Consider the following 17953-nt stretch of genomic DNA (forward strand, 5'->3'; position numbering starts at 1 on the left):
TGCCTTTTCGTAATCTTTCTTCTAAGATAAGTCGTAAGGTTAGTATTGCCTCACGTGTTCCAACATTTCTACGGAATCCAAACTGATCTTCCCCGAGGGCCGCTTCTACCAGTTTTTCCATTCGTCTGAATGAATAAACAAAACAAATACAAATAACAGAGTCTTTAATCATCAACAACAAATTTTTCTTCACTATTTACAACAGTCTACTGGGGTAACTTTCCGATTCCGCAACTGTAGAAGTCACTTGTTTGTTGGCGAAGACTCGTCGAGCCATGTTCGGAGCGAATTTTCATCCGTAAAGGAAGTTCCTTGAAGGTTGTTCGGTAGAGAGCGGAAAATGTGAAAATCCGAGGACGCAAGGTCAGGTCAATAAGGTGGTTGTAGAATGACTTACCATCCAGACTCATGTACTGCGTTTTCTGACAGTCTAGCAGAAGGCGGGCTGGCATTATCATGGAGTAGCATCGCTTTACGCAGTCTCCCTGGTCGTTGTTCTTTGATTCCGTCTGCAAGACGTCCCAGTTGTTGACAACAAATGTCAACAGTGGTGGTTACACCTCGAGGAAGCAAGACTGTCGCTGTTCCACCAGATCCATAAAGTTATCTTTTGTGGATGCGCGTAGTTCTTTGCATGTGGAGTTGCTGCTTCGTTTGCGCTCAGTCATTCGTTTCTGTTCCTTATGTTAACATAAACACACCATTTATCGTCTCCAGTAACGGGTCGGTGTTGCTAGCGAGCCAATTGTTAACGAGCAAGCAGATTTATAGAAGTGCATGGTGATTCCCATACGAAAGAACGTGACAGCTACAAAATGCTGGAAATATCAAAGTTGAATCCTTATGTCATATGTATAAAAGTTTATCATCAAGATAATTTTGAGGTGCGTCGAAAACAAGGTGAATTATACGCTGAATGAAGATCTATTTGGATTCAGGAAGAGATTAAGAGCACGACAGACGATCCTGGAAGTGATACTTCTTATTGAAATGGAAAATAAGGCAGCTTAAGTTTCCTTTATATACCTGTAAAAGGCATTTTCTAATGATACTTGGCAAAAAAATGTTTAGAGATTTGCAGAAATAAATTTTAAAATACAAAGAAACACGGGTGAAACTCGGCTTCTTTAAGGACGAAGTGCTATTCGTTAGAAATAACAAACGGAACAGGTGTAAAACTTGGGTAGGTTGGGCTGCTGAAGAATAATGAAGCTCACCTGGAGAGATAGTTACCGTTGAAGACGTTCTGAGAAGAATACAAGAAATCAGATCTCTCCTAAACACGATTCAGACAAGAAGAGACAAATTCATTGGATACATTCACAAGACAAGAACATCATTGGAACAATAGCGTAAGGATTTACTGAAGGAAAGAATCGGCGGGACCATCTCGTATGCATACGTTAAGGCAGTAAGGGCCTCTCTTACCTCAAAACCGAATTAGGCGCTTTTGAGTATACGAATAAGTAAAACCAGCTAAAATAACAACATGACTATAAAAAACTTTCTGGTGCAGTATTGACCGAATTAGATTTTCAAGCACTGGATCACCATGTTATTCTATGGACATGCCTAAGATTTCCTGGTGGCTTTAATTTAATAATTATGATGTTTGCCAACGGCCTTGCCGCAGCGGTAACACCGGTTCCCGTCAGATCACCGAAGTTAAGCACTGTGGGTCTGGGCTAGCACTTGGATGGGTGGCCATCCGGTCTGCCGAGCGCTGTTGGCAAGCGGGGTGCACTCAGCCCTTGTGAGGCAAACTGAGGAGCTACTTGATTGAGAAGTAGCGGCTCTGGTCTCGGAAACTGACGTACGGCCGGGAGAGCGGTATGCTGACCACATGCCCCTCCATATCCGCATCCAGTGACGCCTGTGGGCTGAGGAGGACACGGCGGCCAGTCGGTACCTTTGGGCCTTCATGGCCTGTGCGGGAGGAGTTTAGATTTTTAATTATAATGTTCAGTGAAGCCTCTCTGTAATGACTTCATCGTCGACTGAAACTTACACTCTAACGTTCCTTCCACAATTGCTATGTTACTTAAACGTGGCAATCAGAGGTAGATCTTGCCGTTTCTATCGTCTCGGTTCACCGAGGTAATATGAGACGCAGTAGCAGCTAAATTGTGCAAAGATGGAGAGGATTCAAATGTATCACCAAAGCTTTCCTAGCTTAACGGGAACCTGACTAAATTTGTAGACGTATGTTTCCACGAATAACAGACTGGAGTAGAGATGCACAGCATTCATATTGGGTAGGAAACGACTGCAAAATCACTGGCGAGATATCACCTTTCCCAAATCATAGAATGCGATGACGAGAGAAAAACATTCTATCACAAAGAAAGCATTCCACGCTAGAAGAAGTCTCCTAGTATTAAACATAAGCGTTAACGTGATAGAGAAACTTATAATAATGAACGCGTGGCGTACAGCACTGTATGGAAGCAAATCAGCTACAGGAAGGGACGAGAATCGTCGCGTTTAAGACAAGGTGTTACAGAAGAACCCAGAAAATAAAATTGGCTGATACGAAACGTGGTTCTTTGTGGTAACGGCGAGGAAACGAATATCTTAGAAACACTAACAAGAAGAAGCGAAAGGAGGATAGGAAGTGTGTTGAAACATGAGGGAATAACTTATGTAGCACAGGGGAAATAGTAGAGATAAAAATATGTTTACAAATGTACACAAAGAAAACTCAGTATATGTTTGCGTATCACAAACAACATTATTAAATGCTGGGAATTTTAGTATTAATTTTGTTCTTTTTTAAATATATGTACCTACAAATAGAAAGGGTGTAGAATATTTTAAGAAACAGGTTTGGACAAGGAGAACTAAAAAGATTATATACAAAAGAACAGCAGAAAGTATATGTGAAGGGCCTACACGGATTAGAAGTGCGGGAAATAACGAAGAGAGAAAAACCACTATCTGTGGAAATGGATTTGTGGAGACGAAGTGTTGGAACGTCAGGCTTAGATTACGTCAGAAATGAAGAAAGTAGAAAAAAAAATGGTGAAAGTCGAAGAGGTCGTCATTACAACGTAATGGAAGTTATTCAGGATGGATGGTGTTGTCATTTGCTACGGACGTTTAATAAGTAATGCAACACTTTTTTTACTCGGACAGTTTAGGTTGAAAAACGCAGAATCTGTTGTGGCATATGGTGAAATATTCCCGCTATAGCCCTTGTAGTTTCATGGAATTCCGATAGGTGGTGGTGCAATACATCGCCCCCAAAATGGCGTCTGTAAGTGAGCGCGTTCCAACTAGAGAGCCGTCATTGAGTCTCGTTTGACAGAAAGACAGAGCATCACAGATATACAAAGGCGCTTGCAGAGCAGAGAACAGAAACACGGTGAACAGTTAGGCGAGGCGTCTGCCATCATCGCAAGAACTTCGCGCATAAGTGTCCGATCTGCGTGCTGGCGGCTGCACACAGCTGTGACTCCTGCGCCGGCCGTTGTGGCCGAGCGGTTCTAGTCGCTTCAGTCCGGAACCATGCGACTGTTACGGTCGCAGGTTCGAATCCTGCCCCGGGCATCGATGTGTGTGATGTCCTTAGGTTAGTTAGATTTAAGTAGTTCTAAGTTCAAGGCGACTGATGAGCTTAGAAGTTCAGTCCCATAGTGCTCAGAGCCATTTGAATCATTTCCTTAGGTTAGTTAAGTTTACGTAGCTCTAAACCTAGGAGACTGATGACCTCAGATGTTAAGTCCCATAGTGCTTAGAGCGTTCGGACACTCTCATTCGTGGTGATCGACGGAACCAAACATCTTGCTGCACTGCTGGACGTCTCTGTTGGTAATGCTGACACATTCGTGCACCAGTTGGAACACTCAACGGTGTTTGCCCACTGGGTTTCTCGCCACCTAAAGGAGGATAATAAAGAGTAACGAAGGACCATCTGTGCGAAACTGCTTGCCGGTTAGGAGGCTGATTATGACAATTTTTGTCGAAATCGTCACAGGCTCCGCCGTCGACCAGAAGAATGGCACCATGCACCCACAGAGGCCCTACCTGTAAGTTGGCGCAAGGTTGTCGCATTGAATGGGAGCTATGTTGAAAAATAGTGTTTTCTGGCTAGTAGAGTGGGAAATAATATGGAGTATTAGAATCCTGAATAAAACCAAACTGCTTTCAGTAAAAAAGTTTGTGCTGCCTTACTTATTGAATGCCCTCGTAAAACGAATGGATTATAATATGTGACCAAGAAAGTGTGGAGGATGATCCCAGTGGGACAAAGTCGACCGCTAGGAGACGGTTACAACAATGACTACGCGTGGCTAATTGACCAGTTGCAAGTCTTTGAATTGACCGCCACTTCGGCGACTTACGTGACCTTAAAACACCCCAGTCACCCAACCTGGGAAGGGAGGCTTATAGTTTAACGTGGAATCCGAACCATGTGTCGTTCCTGGCGACTCATTAAATCGTAGACGGGTGAAGGCTAGATGAAAAGCAAACTCAAAATGTCCCTGGTCTGCCCGGGGTACCATGCCGCGACCTCTCTGTTCCGAGCACGCGCTTTACACTAGACGACCAGTCTCGACAGAAGACCAGTGACAGACGTCAAGGAAATAATCTCCAAGAGATAAATTGGGAATACCTGAAACTTTTGAAGCTGGGAATCCGTTTGAGAAAATAGCAGTGTAAGTAAAGCAGAATGTCTAGAAGGCGCTTCTAAAATAAGAGTCAATTGTCGTAAACTCTGCGCACCCTACACTGGTAAATGCCTTGAATGGAAGCGTCTCTTCCAGTGTGGACTGGGATGCGGAAGCTGGCGTCCCTCCTGTGGAGAGCGACATTTCACCGTCGCGCGGTACGTTGTCGTCCACGCGGAAAAAGTGCATCGTGAGACTGCGGGCGGCGCGGTCATGGTTTTTGGACGGTGCTCACTGGGCCGGCGCCACCTCCCCTCTCCCCCCCAACCTATTCCTCTCACCCTTGCCGCCTTTCGCACCGGCGCCGGGCACGGGTAGCCCGCGAAAGCCGAGAAAACACACGTACAACTCAACTAAGCGCCCGCTTTCTCCACACACGCCGCCAGCACAATACCAGAGTCCCGCATTCGAATCGAAACAAATATGCTAATAATCCGCTGCCGTCGTGACCACATACGGAACAGGAAAGCAAATTTTCTATAGGGGTTTCACGTTTGTGCATATATCACTTATACGATTCTTACTGAGAGTTTTCATTGTTGCAGGCGTAAGAAAACAGATCGTGAAAGTGGCCGGCTCCTGGAAGCAGAACGTGCGAATAGCGACAGACATTCTAAGTAATCAGCTCAAGCTTTTCCTGTTGTAAACGTAGCCCTCTGGTTCACATCAAGTTATTGTGTATCATTAGTTCTCAAGCTATTGAGAACAACGCACTGACGTATCGCTACCTGTCCCTTGACCGGTGCTGCTTTCTGTTGTTAGTTCCTAGAATTATTTCGAAACAATATTAGCGAATGTAACAGCTGTCGAAATTACTTCAATAGTTTCACAGACATGTGTAAGGTTCACAAAGTTCGTGGATGCAAATCTGACACTTTCTGGTGTGTGTATATCACTTACATCATTAATAAATTTCTGGGTATTTATGACGGAGAATTCGTCTTCAAATGCGTAAAAGTTGCTACGGAAGCCTTTAAGCTTCTTAGAAGTTATAATATTCGGGACTGCTCCTTGAATAATAAGTGGGATGTACTGGACGTATTGGGCAATTTAGTTTATGAATCTTTGGGTGAGATCTTAGTGTAGGTGGTATGGAGTTCGTGACTAAGCTATGTCGACATTAGCATCGGATAGAAGGTAGTTGGAATTTTTAATTAATTTTCTAATCTGAGGTGTGCGATCAGTCTTCGGTTCTTTTATGTTATTTTCATGAAAGAATTATTATGTTTTATTGACGTAATTTCTTCATGTAGAACTACTGTAGCATTACTTTTATCTGCTTTAACAAAGACTTTGTTATCTGTAAGACTTCTATTAATGCTAGTCTGTATTTTTGAATCAGTTTTTCCAGAACTGTGTGTTGATTGTCTATTTATTGCGAAAATTTGTTTTGCTTTTGAACCTTGAGTATTTTATTCACTTGGACTTAGGCTGGCTATTCCACATGAAATTTTTGTGCTGACAACTAATATCGTTTGATATTCCTGTAGGAGCAATTCCATCATTTACACAATAATTACAAGATCAGATATAAATCGGAAATACCGTGCACCAAATCTACCGGGTGATCAGAAAGTCAGTATAAATTTGAAAACTGAATAAATCACGGAATAATGTAGATAGAGAGGTACAAATTGACACACATGCTTGGAATGACATGGGGTTTTATTAGAACCAAAAAAATACAAAAGTTCAAAAAATGTCCGACAGATGGCGCTTCATCTGGTCAGAACAGCAATAATTAGCATAACAAAGTAAGACAAAGCAAAGATGATGTTCTTTACAGGAAATGCTCAATATGTCCACCATTATTCCTCAGCAATAGCTGTAGTCGGGGAAGAATGTTGTCAACAGCACTGTAAAGTATGTTCGGGGTTATGGTGAGGCATTGGCGTCGGATGTTGTCCTTCAGCATTCCTAGAGATGTCGGTCGATCACGATACACTTGTGACTTCAGGTAACCACAAAGCCAATAATCGCACGGACTGAGGTCTGGGGACCTGGGAGGCCATCATGACGAAAGTGGCGGCTGAGCACACGATCATCACCAAACGACGCGCGCAAGAGATCTTTCACGCGTCTAGCAATATAGGGTGGAGCGCCATCCTAATAAAACTCCATGTCATTCCAAGCATGTGTGTCAATTTTTACCTCTCTATCTACATTATTCCGTGGTTTATTAAGTTTTCAAATTTATACTGACTTTTTGATCACCCGGTACATCAATCCTAAGTCGACAGTTCGTACCGCAGCTCCATCAGGCTCAGCGTCAGGGAATTCCTGAAGTAGACAAGCGCCAAAGTAACGAGTGTACGGAACGCTAAATTCACTAAAAATTGAAGTTTGGAGAAACGTGAAGAGAAATACAAGATGAGCCGGCCGATGCGCGGGGCGCGCATTAATCTGGAAGTGCGTCTCACGCGGGGCCAGGCGCACCGACAATCCGATTGATTAGCGCCCGGAGCGGGACCGCTCCTCCAGCTCTGCGAGCTAATCCCGTCGCGTCCCGGTCCCGGACGCTTCGGCATGTTAGCACGCCTCATTTCCAAAAAATTATTCGGCCGTACAGAAAGAAATCGCAAGTAGATTAAAATCCGTTGCCGGCGGCAGCGAATTTATTTACCAGAGGGGAGTCGCAAATTGGAAGAGAGTAATTGATTTCGCGTGTAATCAACGGAATGCGCTGGCACGCGCTCTCCCGATATATCGGAGTTTCACGCCGGTTTATGTCCGAATATGTCACCGGAGACGCCCCGTTTAGCGTTGGCAGTGGCGGCCAGGTTGGCATACCCTACGTCGCGGCCAGGCAACATTTTAAAAAAGCGCCCCGTAGCGCCGGATTCCCGGAATTAGTCCACAATCAGCGGCACCAGAGGCTCGCCCTTTGAAGTGGCGTTCCGTGTGTAAACACCCCGATTTCCGTCCAAATAAACACTTCAAAACGAAACAAGAATGCATGACACACATATTTTGCTGCTCGACTGAGCTGTTGCGCGCATTCGGCTGGAATATTAATTCTCTTCTGCTCTCCTCACTGGTATCTGCTTCGTTAAGAATGTCCGAGGCGGTACTAATGAATATTTCATATCAAATTGAACACAGCATCCGAGGGTTGGAATGCCTGATTCACTCGTGGAGTGACTAGCCTGGGCTACTATCTCGGTGTTTCAGTGAGAGATCCACGACCTTAGTGCATAACTATAGTCAGCGCTGCATCCCGCTCTCTTCATCGCAACTGTCTCGGTCGCCATCATCACATACCATCCGCACCGCCGTCGTCATCTGTCATCTTGATGGAGGTCGCTGCCGTTACATATTACATAAAACATCACCTCCACAACGTCTTGTGCGTATTCCTCTACCATCGTCAATGACACTGCCTGATATCTTCTCCTATTAGTCGCCAACTGTTCTTTCAACAATCCCTAAATCTACATCTAATTATCAACTGATATCAATGTTTCACAATCTACGGCCTGGTCGAGGATTAAAACGGTGGTCCAGGAAGTGTAGAATAAATTTCTTTTATTTCCGTCAACGATCACAAAACTTTTGGTTCTTAGGCTACTGATTTCGTTCACCAATGACCATCTTCAGATCTGCAGTAAACTGAAATACAGCTAGTGGACTAATTATATATCTTAAACAATAAAATATTCCAGACTGAGATTTTCACTCTGCAGCGGAGTGTGCGCTGATATGAAACTTCCTGGCAGATTAAAACTGTGTGCCAGACCGAGACTCGAGGTACTGGCAGAAGTACAAATGTGGGGACGGGCCTTGGGTCGTTGTTGGGCAGCTCAGTTGCTAGAGCACTTGCCAGCGAAAGGCAAAGGTCCCGATTTCGAGTCTCGGCCCGGCACACAGTTTTAATCTGCCAGGAAGTTTCAATAAAATATTCCAGCCGGCCGAAGTGGCCGTGCGGTTAAAGGCGCTGCAGTCTGGAACCGCAAGACCGCTACGGTCGCAGGTTCGAATCCTGCCTCGGGCATGGATGTTTGTGATGTCCTTAGGTTAGTTAGGTTTAATTAGTTCTAAGTTCTAGGGGACTAATGACCTCAGCAGTTGAGTCCCATAGTGCTCAGAGCCATTTGAACCAAAATATTCCATTACAAAAAAAACAGGTATGCCTCGCCGTCCTTTGAACTCATGTTTCCTTACCCGTGAAAGCAATACTTTTTTGTTATGGCATGTTTTACTGTTTGAAGAAGCTATTTGTCCATTAATAGTATTTCATTTCCCTGCATATCTGAAGATGATCACTGCTGAACGAAACAGGTACTCTACGGACAAAAAGTTTTGCGGTCATTGACGGAAATAAAAGAAATTTATTCTATGATATCGATGTTTGTACACCCGTTATCTACACCCTCTTTACTCCACCACATAACCACATATATCTTTACCCAATATTCATTTTCCCATCTGCCCTTCACACGTTTCTCTTCTACCACATCACCAGGACAGCCTCCATTGTCGATTACCTATCATATAAACATTCAGTTATTTCACCAGTTATTTCTTCTAGTGCCACTGACATTCTCAGATAGGCAGCAGCTATGCTACCTGTGCCAGTATATCGTATGCTGTAGTCACAACTGCAATATCAGCACCATTTCCAACTCCGTTAGCTTCATCATCTTATCCATCTGACCCCACTCTCAGTAGCACGTCACATATCCAGTCCCTTTGACCAAGCCGCGCAGGATTAGCCGAGCGCACTAAGGCGCTGCAGTCATGGACTGTGCGCCTGGTCCTGGCGGCGCTTCGAGTCCTCCCTCGGGCGTGGGTGTGTGTGTGTTTGTCCTTAGGATAATTTAGGTTAAGTAGTGTGTAAGGTTAGGGACTGATGACCTTAGCAGTTAAGTCCCATAAGATTTCACACCCATTTGAACATTTTTTTCCTCTGACCAACCAACATCCTCACATACCACATCAACAAAATAATCCACACAAAAACCACTTATCACAGACACTGCAAGCCTAAAAAAAAAAAAAAAAAAAAAAAACATGGACTGCACTTCCATAACTTTCCCCATTTCACTTCATTGTTCTTACCCCAGCCTGAAATAATATTAATATATAAAAAAGCACGATATTGCGTATATTCTACGGGTTAATTCATTTTGTTTTAGGAAATACACAACATTGTGTTTTTCATTTATTGTCTTGTTGTTCTACCAGTGCCAACGGCCTTGCCGCAGTGGTCACACCGGTTCCAGTCAGATCACCGATGTTAAGCGCTGTCGGTCTGGACTAGCATTTGGATGGGTGACCGTCCGGTCTGCCGAGCGCTGCTGGCAAGCGGGCTGCCCTTAGCCCTTGTGAGGCAAACTGAGGAGCTGCTTGACTGAGATGCAGCGGCTCCGGTCTCGTAAACTGACAAGTGCCCAGTACGTTCACCTGATCAAATCCCAGGGCTGCGTATTGTGAAAGCGATGCAGACTACGTTGCTGCAAAACTTGAAGTTAAGCACAATCTTTAATATGGCTGATCATGCATCTTCGATTTTTTCGGACATTACCGGGTTATGGCTCTCGATCCTGTCTCACGACTTTTGTTCCTGGAATAGGAATAAAGGGATATCTTGTGCACTTCTGTGAAATCGTCCTAATAGTCTTCACTGAGTTGACAGATTTAATAAAATAACATACTTAGTCTTGAAAGCCCGTCCGGTTAGCCGTGCGTTCTAACTGATGGCTTTCCAGATGGAGAAGGAGCGCCTGGTCCCCGGCACGAATCCGCCCGGCGGACTTGTGTTGAAATCCGGTGAGCCGGCCAGTCTCTGGATGGTTTTTAGGCGGTTTTCCATCTGCTTCGGCGAATGCGGGCTGGTTCCTCTTATTCAGCCTTAGCTACACTATGTCGGCGATTGCTGCACAAATAAGTTCTCCACGTACGCGTACACCACCATTACTCTACCACGCAAACATAGGCGTTACACTCATCTCGTGTGAGACGTTCCCTGGGGGGAGGGGGGGGGGTGTCCACCAGGGGCCGAACTGCACAATAACATGAAAGAGTGGTTAGGTGTGGGGTGGCGGAGGGGTGAAGTGGACTGTGGTAGCCGTCGTGGGGTTGTGGACCACTGCGGCTGCGTCGGGGACGGAGCCTCTCCGTCGTTTCTAGACACCCGGTTAACATACAATACAATACAATAATCTAGAAAATCTTACCACACTCTTTTCTTGCTCTCCTTTCAGTCATACGACAAATTTGTCTCTCGAACCATGCGATGCTTTTTTCAGTTGGTCTGTACTCGAACCTCTCTGATACTGAGTCATTATTACAGAGAAATTTTCGTTGGTTCATCAGAGCATTGTTCCTTAAAAACCTCGAATATCTTGGTACGCGTGTGTCGCTGGTGTGGTGAACTGTACCCGTTATAAGATGCACCTATTGTTATACACTGTCCTGGGGGTTAAAACACAGCCCAAGTGCATTCTGTTTACTTTTATGAGCATCGTTTGGTAGTTTTCTCACGTGTTTCTTGCGTAGTGTCTGAAACCGAATAACTATGAGTTTATCGGAGCAATACGCTGACCCATGTTCAACCTTGGTAACATTCCTGATAACATGGCCGGCCGAAGTGGCTGTGCGGTTAAAGGCGCTGCAGTCTGGAACCGCGCGACCGCTACGGTCGCAGGTTCGAATCCTGCCTCGGGCATGGATGTTTGTGATGTCCTTAGGTTAGTTAGGTTTAACTAGTTCTAAGTTCTAGGGGACTAATGACCTCAGCAGTTGAGTCCCATAGTGCTCAGAGCCATTTGAACCATTTTGAACCTGATAACATGTGGCAGCTCGACACATAACGCGGATGTAATGGATAGGGATCTGATGGATAAGATCGGCCAGAGGCTTGTTATCAAGAGCTACTACATTATGGATTAAGCTTATTCATCACAGACGTTTTAGAACCCGTGACTGTGTATCTTTACATACTATAAATTATTTTTCTGCGTGTATGTTACGGATAATCTCAAGATCTGTTGTAGAAATTTTGACACGGTTTTCGCTAACAGATAAACTGATTCCCGAACAAGGTTGGTGTACATCATTACACATTATAAACAAGTCATCCGAGTGTAGATACTTAGTGCTTTCCCTTATGAAAACCGAAAACTGCCACGAGTCACTTTTTTTGAAATGCTCGCTTATTCCATTAATTACTTCGCGAACCTTTTCATGCTCATCTTCAGTTGGTGCACATGGAAGTTACGTTTTTATTGCCGTAACATGGTGCTGGACAGTGGCTTCCGAGATTACGGACGACTTTGTTGCAAGGCAGTACTCAGCATCCCTACTACGGAAATAACGATTTAACTTCTATGAGCACCGTCTGAAGATGAGCCTGAAAAGGTACGAAAACCAGTCAAAGGAATAAACGTACATTTAAAAAAAAGTGACTGGTTGCAGTTTTCTATGTTTATGCTACGTGATGTTTCTGGGTTTCGTTCACAATTTTCCTCCGTTCTGCTGGTCACTAGCTTTTTCTTCCCAGCCATACTATTGCATTATTTCCACATTCATTCTAACATCATTTAATCATGTCTATTCAATGCTACCATTTTTGTATTAGACAGTATCATCTTCGACAGTTCGTTTTTGTAACCTTCCATTCATTGTAGATGGCATAGCGCTCCCAGTTTCCGTCATTTTACAGTATGACGAAGCCTTCATTCTCTAAAATATCATTCATCTCATCATTTTGGTGTAGACGAACCGTCGAGATAGCCGTTCGCGCTGAAGTGCGGCTTTCGGGACGGAGAGGTGCGCCGGCCCCGGATCGACATCGTGCGGCGGCTTATCAAAGGGCCAAAGGGGGTCGGTGTGTTGACCAGCCTGCATGTAGTTTTTAGGCTGTTTCTCACATCCCACCAAATGAATACCGGGCTGGTGCCCAGGTCCCAATTCAGTTCCACGGTTCGCAAATATTTAGAGAACTTTCGCTCATTTTCTCGTGACTAACACTACACGCAGACAGTTGTGGCACACATATTTCATCCCGGGGTTATGTGGTGGCGACAGGGACAGCATCCTGCCAACCATTAAATTAACTGTACCATGACGACGCTACGCCGATGCGGAACTGAAGCACAAGAAAAAGAAGAAGAAGATTCTGGAGTGGACGCCATTTGTTAGTTACATATAATTTCCGTGATATTTTCCTGTAGAAAATTTGCAAAGAGGATTCTCGGTATCTGTCAGCGTCCAACTTCTTGACCTGTACGTACCGTAAGTAACGACTCGGCTGATTAGTGTTTGAGAGATAACCAGTGTCGATGAGGAAGGTACCTTTCTTTTGCCCTATAGATGCAAAGATAAATAGGATGAAGAATTTGATCGACACGCAATTACTCTGTAGCCAGCCGCCGGAGGCCTCTGGTCCTTTGCACTAAAATACTCACAAAATATCGCCGAAAAACTGGCGAAATTTTCTCGGTGGAGTTCAGTTTCAACCATTATAAAAGGGAGATTAAAACTGTGTACCCGACCGAGACTCGAACTCGGGACCTTTGCCTTTCGCGGGCAAGTGCTCTACCAACTGACCTACCGAAGCACGACTCACGCGCGGTACTCACAGCTTTACTTCTGCCAGTACCTCGTCTCCTACCTTCCAAACTTTACAGAAGCTCTCCTGCGAACCTGGCAGAACTAGCACTCCTGAAAGAAAGGAGAGCTTCTGTGAAGTTTGGAAAGTAGGAGACAAGGTACTGGCAGAAGTAAAGCTGTGAGTACCGGGCGTGAGTCGTGCTTCGGGAGCTCAGTTGGTAGAGCACTTGCCCGCGAAAGGCAAAGGTCCCGAGTTCGAGTCTCGGTCGAGCACACAGTTTTAATCTGTCAGGAAGTTTCATATCAGCGCACACTCCGCTGCAGAGTGAAAATCTCATTATAAAAGGGGATGACAGGAGAAACTGAAGCTTCATGTTCAGATTCTCTACAGGAACAGTGTTTTCGATTTTCCTTCTGACAGATACACTTTTTTCCGCTTTCAGATACATCGTGCAAAAAAGTGAAGTAATGATGCAAAGGCATTCGCCGTTTCACGGTCCGCAACCCGAGTAAACGACGACGCAGACTACAGAATTCCCACCGCAGCTGCAAAGAACCTCATTGTACCATGCAGTCCCAGGCACGACAGTGTAAGTCATCACGTTTGATTCGAGTAAAGCAACTTCTTCTGTCTCATTCTGCTTAACATTGCTACAGGAGAAAGCTGCAGAGGTGTCAGATGCGTTCGCAAAGGGCGAAAGCACATGCATGTCACAGACACGTGGGCTACTTTCAAAACTTAAACTCCCAAATTCAATTCGCGATCAGTCGTTCCGTGAAACTTCCTTCCCCTGCATGCGTAACGAATGAGATATACACATCCTTGAGTTTAAGACAGCCCACTTCTTTTTCTGTGTTTCTTTTATCCGCTTGCTGTATGGTGACACTTTCTGATGACCTATTCCTGGACTTTAGTATGGGGTGTGTGCGCTCTTTGCCTTCATGACGGCCTTAACTCTGCTGGTAACACTTTTTTTTAAAAAAAATCTTTATTGATACAATACAGTGTATAATATAATGATACAACAAAACCCACCACCTTAACTAATCAGTGGCTCTATATGTGATACAACATGAAAACAAAGCAGCATTGTTACAAAAAACTTTCAAGTACTGGCATAACTATGAACAAGGTTAATCAGTATTATTATTCTACTCTAATTCTGATCTACTCTGCAGCATTATAGTTGTGACAGTTCATATATAAACCTACTGTTGTGGCCCGCTCTCCGAGCTAACCCCAGTGAGCGCGCCCCTGGCACTGGTTGGCCAAGTTAGTTTGAGTCGCTGCGGTCCCTACTTGGTTAGTGTCTGGTAACACTTTCAATGCGGTGTCTGAATGTCTTTTGAGGAATGGTAGGCCATTTTTTTCCTTAAGAGCCGAAACTAGAGAAGAGAATGTTGTTGGACGCTTCGGTCTGGAGCAAAATCAATGTTCCGACTAATCCCGAAACTCTCAGTATGTCCATCTTTTTAAAGATGGTTGCGGAACTCGGCTGCTCGATAGGAGATATCAAATTAAATACCTTTCAGCCGTCAGTTCTCAGCCTTATTTTATTTGGAAACCAGTTTCAGCGTTTTTACTACGCCATCCTCAGGCCCCTGACCGACCAGGTTGAGGTGGTGGTTGAAGTGATCACTGCAACAAATATCTACTGATACCAGTGTTGCTGGCCCCTGCTTTGATCACAAGCGAGGTAGGTTCTTCCTACACGTCGGTCAGGGGCCTGAAGAGGGCGTAGTGAAACGTTGAAACTGGTTTCCAAATAAAATAAAGTTGGAATTGACGGCTGAAAGGTATTTAATTTCACAAGCCCGAAAGTGTTCCATTGGATTCAGGTCGGGACTCCAAGCAGGACAGTCCATTTCAGAGATGTTATTGTCGACAAACCAACGTCTCATAGTCATCCTATGACCGGTGTCGTCTCTCTTTACATATCAAGCGTCATTTAGAGTTGGCTACAGAAATGCATGGCTTATGAGGAGCTACTCGGCCATTGTAACGCACTCTCACTAACCACCTAGGTATAGTCATTGTGCTAGCCGTATTGGTGGTGCGGCTTTGGATCTCACGAGCGATTCCTTCTGCTGATTTAACGCCAATTTTTATAAGCAGCGTCCGCATTACTCGGCGGTCCCTGTCCGTCACTACACGTGGTTTAGCTGTGGTTGTTGCTTCGCGCTTCCATTTCACAATCACATAACCAACAGTCGACTTGGGAAGCTTTAGAAGGGTTGAAATGGCCCCGGTTGATTTGTTTCTCAACTGACATCCAATAAGTAGCCACGTTCGAAGTCACTGAGCTCTCTAGACCGATCCAGTCTTCAATTATTGCTTCTTTACTAACAGCATAACATCCCCGCCCCGTTTTATACTGGCGTGTCGCCTCTTTTGATATATAATGGTCAATCCCCCATTAAACGGGAGTGTGTGCATATTTTTGATCGGATAATGTATTCTCGCTTCCAGCTTCTCGCCGCAGCGCTCAACATGGAATCTACATTGGTTTTAAAACTTCCTCGCAGATTAAAACTATGTGCCGGACCGGGACTCGAACTCGGTACCTTTGCCTTTCGCGGGCAATTGCTCCACCAACTGAGCTACCCAAGCACGACTCACGCCCCGTCCTCACAGCTTTACTTCTGCCAGTACCTTGTCTCCTACTTTCCAAACTTCACAGAAGCTCTCCTGCGAACCTTGCAGAACTAGCACTCCTGGAAGAAAGCATATGAAAGTAGGAGACGAGGTACTGGTGGAAGTAAAGCTGTCAGGACAAGGCCTGCGCCGTGCTTGGGTAGCTCGGTTAGTAGAGCACTTGCCCGCAAAAGGCCAAGGTCCCGAGTTCGAGTCTCGGTCTGGCACACAGTTTTAATCCGCCAGGAAGTTTCATATCAGCCCACACTCCGCTGCAGAGTGAAAATCTCAATCTACACTGGTTTTGTCTTAACAATTGGTGTGATTGAAATGTAGGGCATTGCATTCGCTTTTATTAACATCTTTCGGGTGTCCTTCAGAGTAATACTCTAAAATACTTCAGTACTCAGTTTATGCTCTGTAACGTCGCTTATTTTAGTATTTTAACAGCCGGCCACTGTGGCCGAGCGGTTCTAGCCGCTTCAGTCCGGAACCGCGCTGCTGCTACGGTCGCAGGTTCGAATCCTGCCTCGGGCATGGATCTGTGTGATGTCCTTAGGTTTAAGTAGTTCTAAGTCTAGGGGACTGATGACCTCAAATGTTAAGCCCATAGTGCTTAGAGCCATTTGAACAATTTTGCCTATTTTAACATTTTATCTGTTTTATGCAGTGATGTGGCAGCGCATTCAGAACGATTTTAATTACATTAACGCTGGGGGCATGAACCTTCATGCTCATATTATCCTTATTAATAACCTCTTACATGCCAGTGTCGATCGGTATATTATCAGTAGGTCTTAGTAGGAGAGTTAAAACAGACTACAGAATGAATAATTACGATGAACCTAGAGGTACAAGAACAGTTTGAAAACAAAATAAGGATAGGAATAATAGGACGGTGAACGGAAACATTTGAAGAAGAAGACAATTGAGAAATATCCACTGCGAATAGTATAAAATGGTAACATATTTCTCCAAAACAGGCGGCCTTTTCTGTTCACATAGTCCTATTTCCCTGCTGTAATTTTACCATTTGAAGCATTGTTTCGCTACAGAACTACGTAAACTACAAAATTTCACTTTTACTTGTGCAAAATCGCCGGAAAGGATCAGAAAACCGGTTTTGTGAAACAAGACGACTTAGGGATGAAGACAGGAACTACAGTGCTTTCATTCTTATGTATGAATTTAACTGAAAAAAGCGACACTATAATCCACAAATAAAATGGTGTAATACTTAATTCATGGCTTCTAGAATCTTAATTTGTTCCCGTATTTAATTTTCCAATCTAGCCGTTATTTCATAGCTTGTTAGCTCAATCATCCGACACTTCTTGGTAGAACAACTTCATAATCATAATCAAACAACACAACGTAGTGCAATATATTTATAATTATATGGTAGCTTTTGGCTTACATCGTTTACAACAGAGAGATGAGATCAATAGAGAAGAAGATACACTCAGCGGTAGACACGACGTATCTTCGCTGCAGTAGCATCTAACTATGCTCATTAAGTAATAACTAAGGGTAACGAAGCGTGAAGAAGTAATAGGTCTCAACCTCTTTACGAGAATTTTACTAAGATTCAGTTTTATTGTATTTTACTTTGCGCCAGTTCTGAAGAGTTTTAAAAAAATTTTTCCTTATGAAGGAAAAGGCTAATGAATGTTTCAGCACTTTCAGTTACGCTTTTCAGCAGGGAAATTCGAAATTTGAAAAAGTGGATTTAGAGCTCGATGCTGTTAGTCTCTAGATTTACAGGAAATAGCACTTGACACGTTTCCAGCAACAGTCCGACATTTAATTTTTCACTCGATTCCTGTTATCATCAGTAAGCTGCACTTGTTTCCGAGTTTCTTTAGTTCTGGGCTTTCATCAGAAGGCAGAGCAAACGGAAAGAGTGCATCGTTATTTAATGAGTTCCCAGAAGGTACCTCAGCGAAGTTACGCGTTCTTCTGTCGCGTTTACCGCCAGCGTGGTGTTAACCTTCCAGGTTTTTCTTGCAAGAGCCGTAACGATGACAAATACCAGCTCCTCAGCAGAATCTGACGTAGACTTTGGTAGCGAGAAGAAAACAGCAATGATATAACC

General features: G+C 44.2%; 1 protein-coding gene and 1 pseudogene across 1 annotated transcript in view; one reads left to right on the forward strand and one right to left on the reverse strand.

Annotated features, from left to right (window-relative positions):
* The window catches only part of LOC126459013 (uncharacterized), a 371629-nt gene that overhangs the window by 329637 nt on the left and 24039 nt on the right, over positions 1 to 17953 (reverse strand). The window lies entirely within an intron of this gene.
* Positions 1615 to 1732, forward strand: LOC126427985 (5S ribosomal RNA; annotated as a pseudogene).

The sequence above is a fragment of the Schistocerca serialis genome, chromosome 1, assembly GCF_023864345.2.
Source record: "Schistocerca serialis cubense isolate TAMUIC-IGC-003099 chromosome 1, iqSchSeri2.2, whole genome shotgun sequence".
NCBI classification, from domain to species: Eukaryota; Metazoa; Arthropoda; class Insecta; order Orthoptera; family Acrididae; genus Schistocerca; species Schistocerca serialis.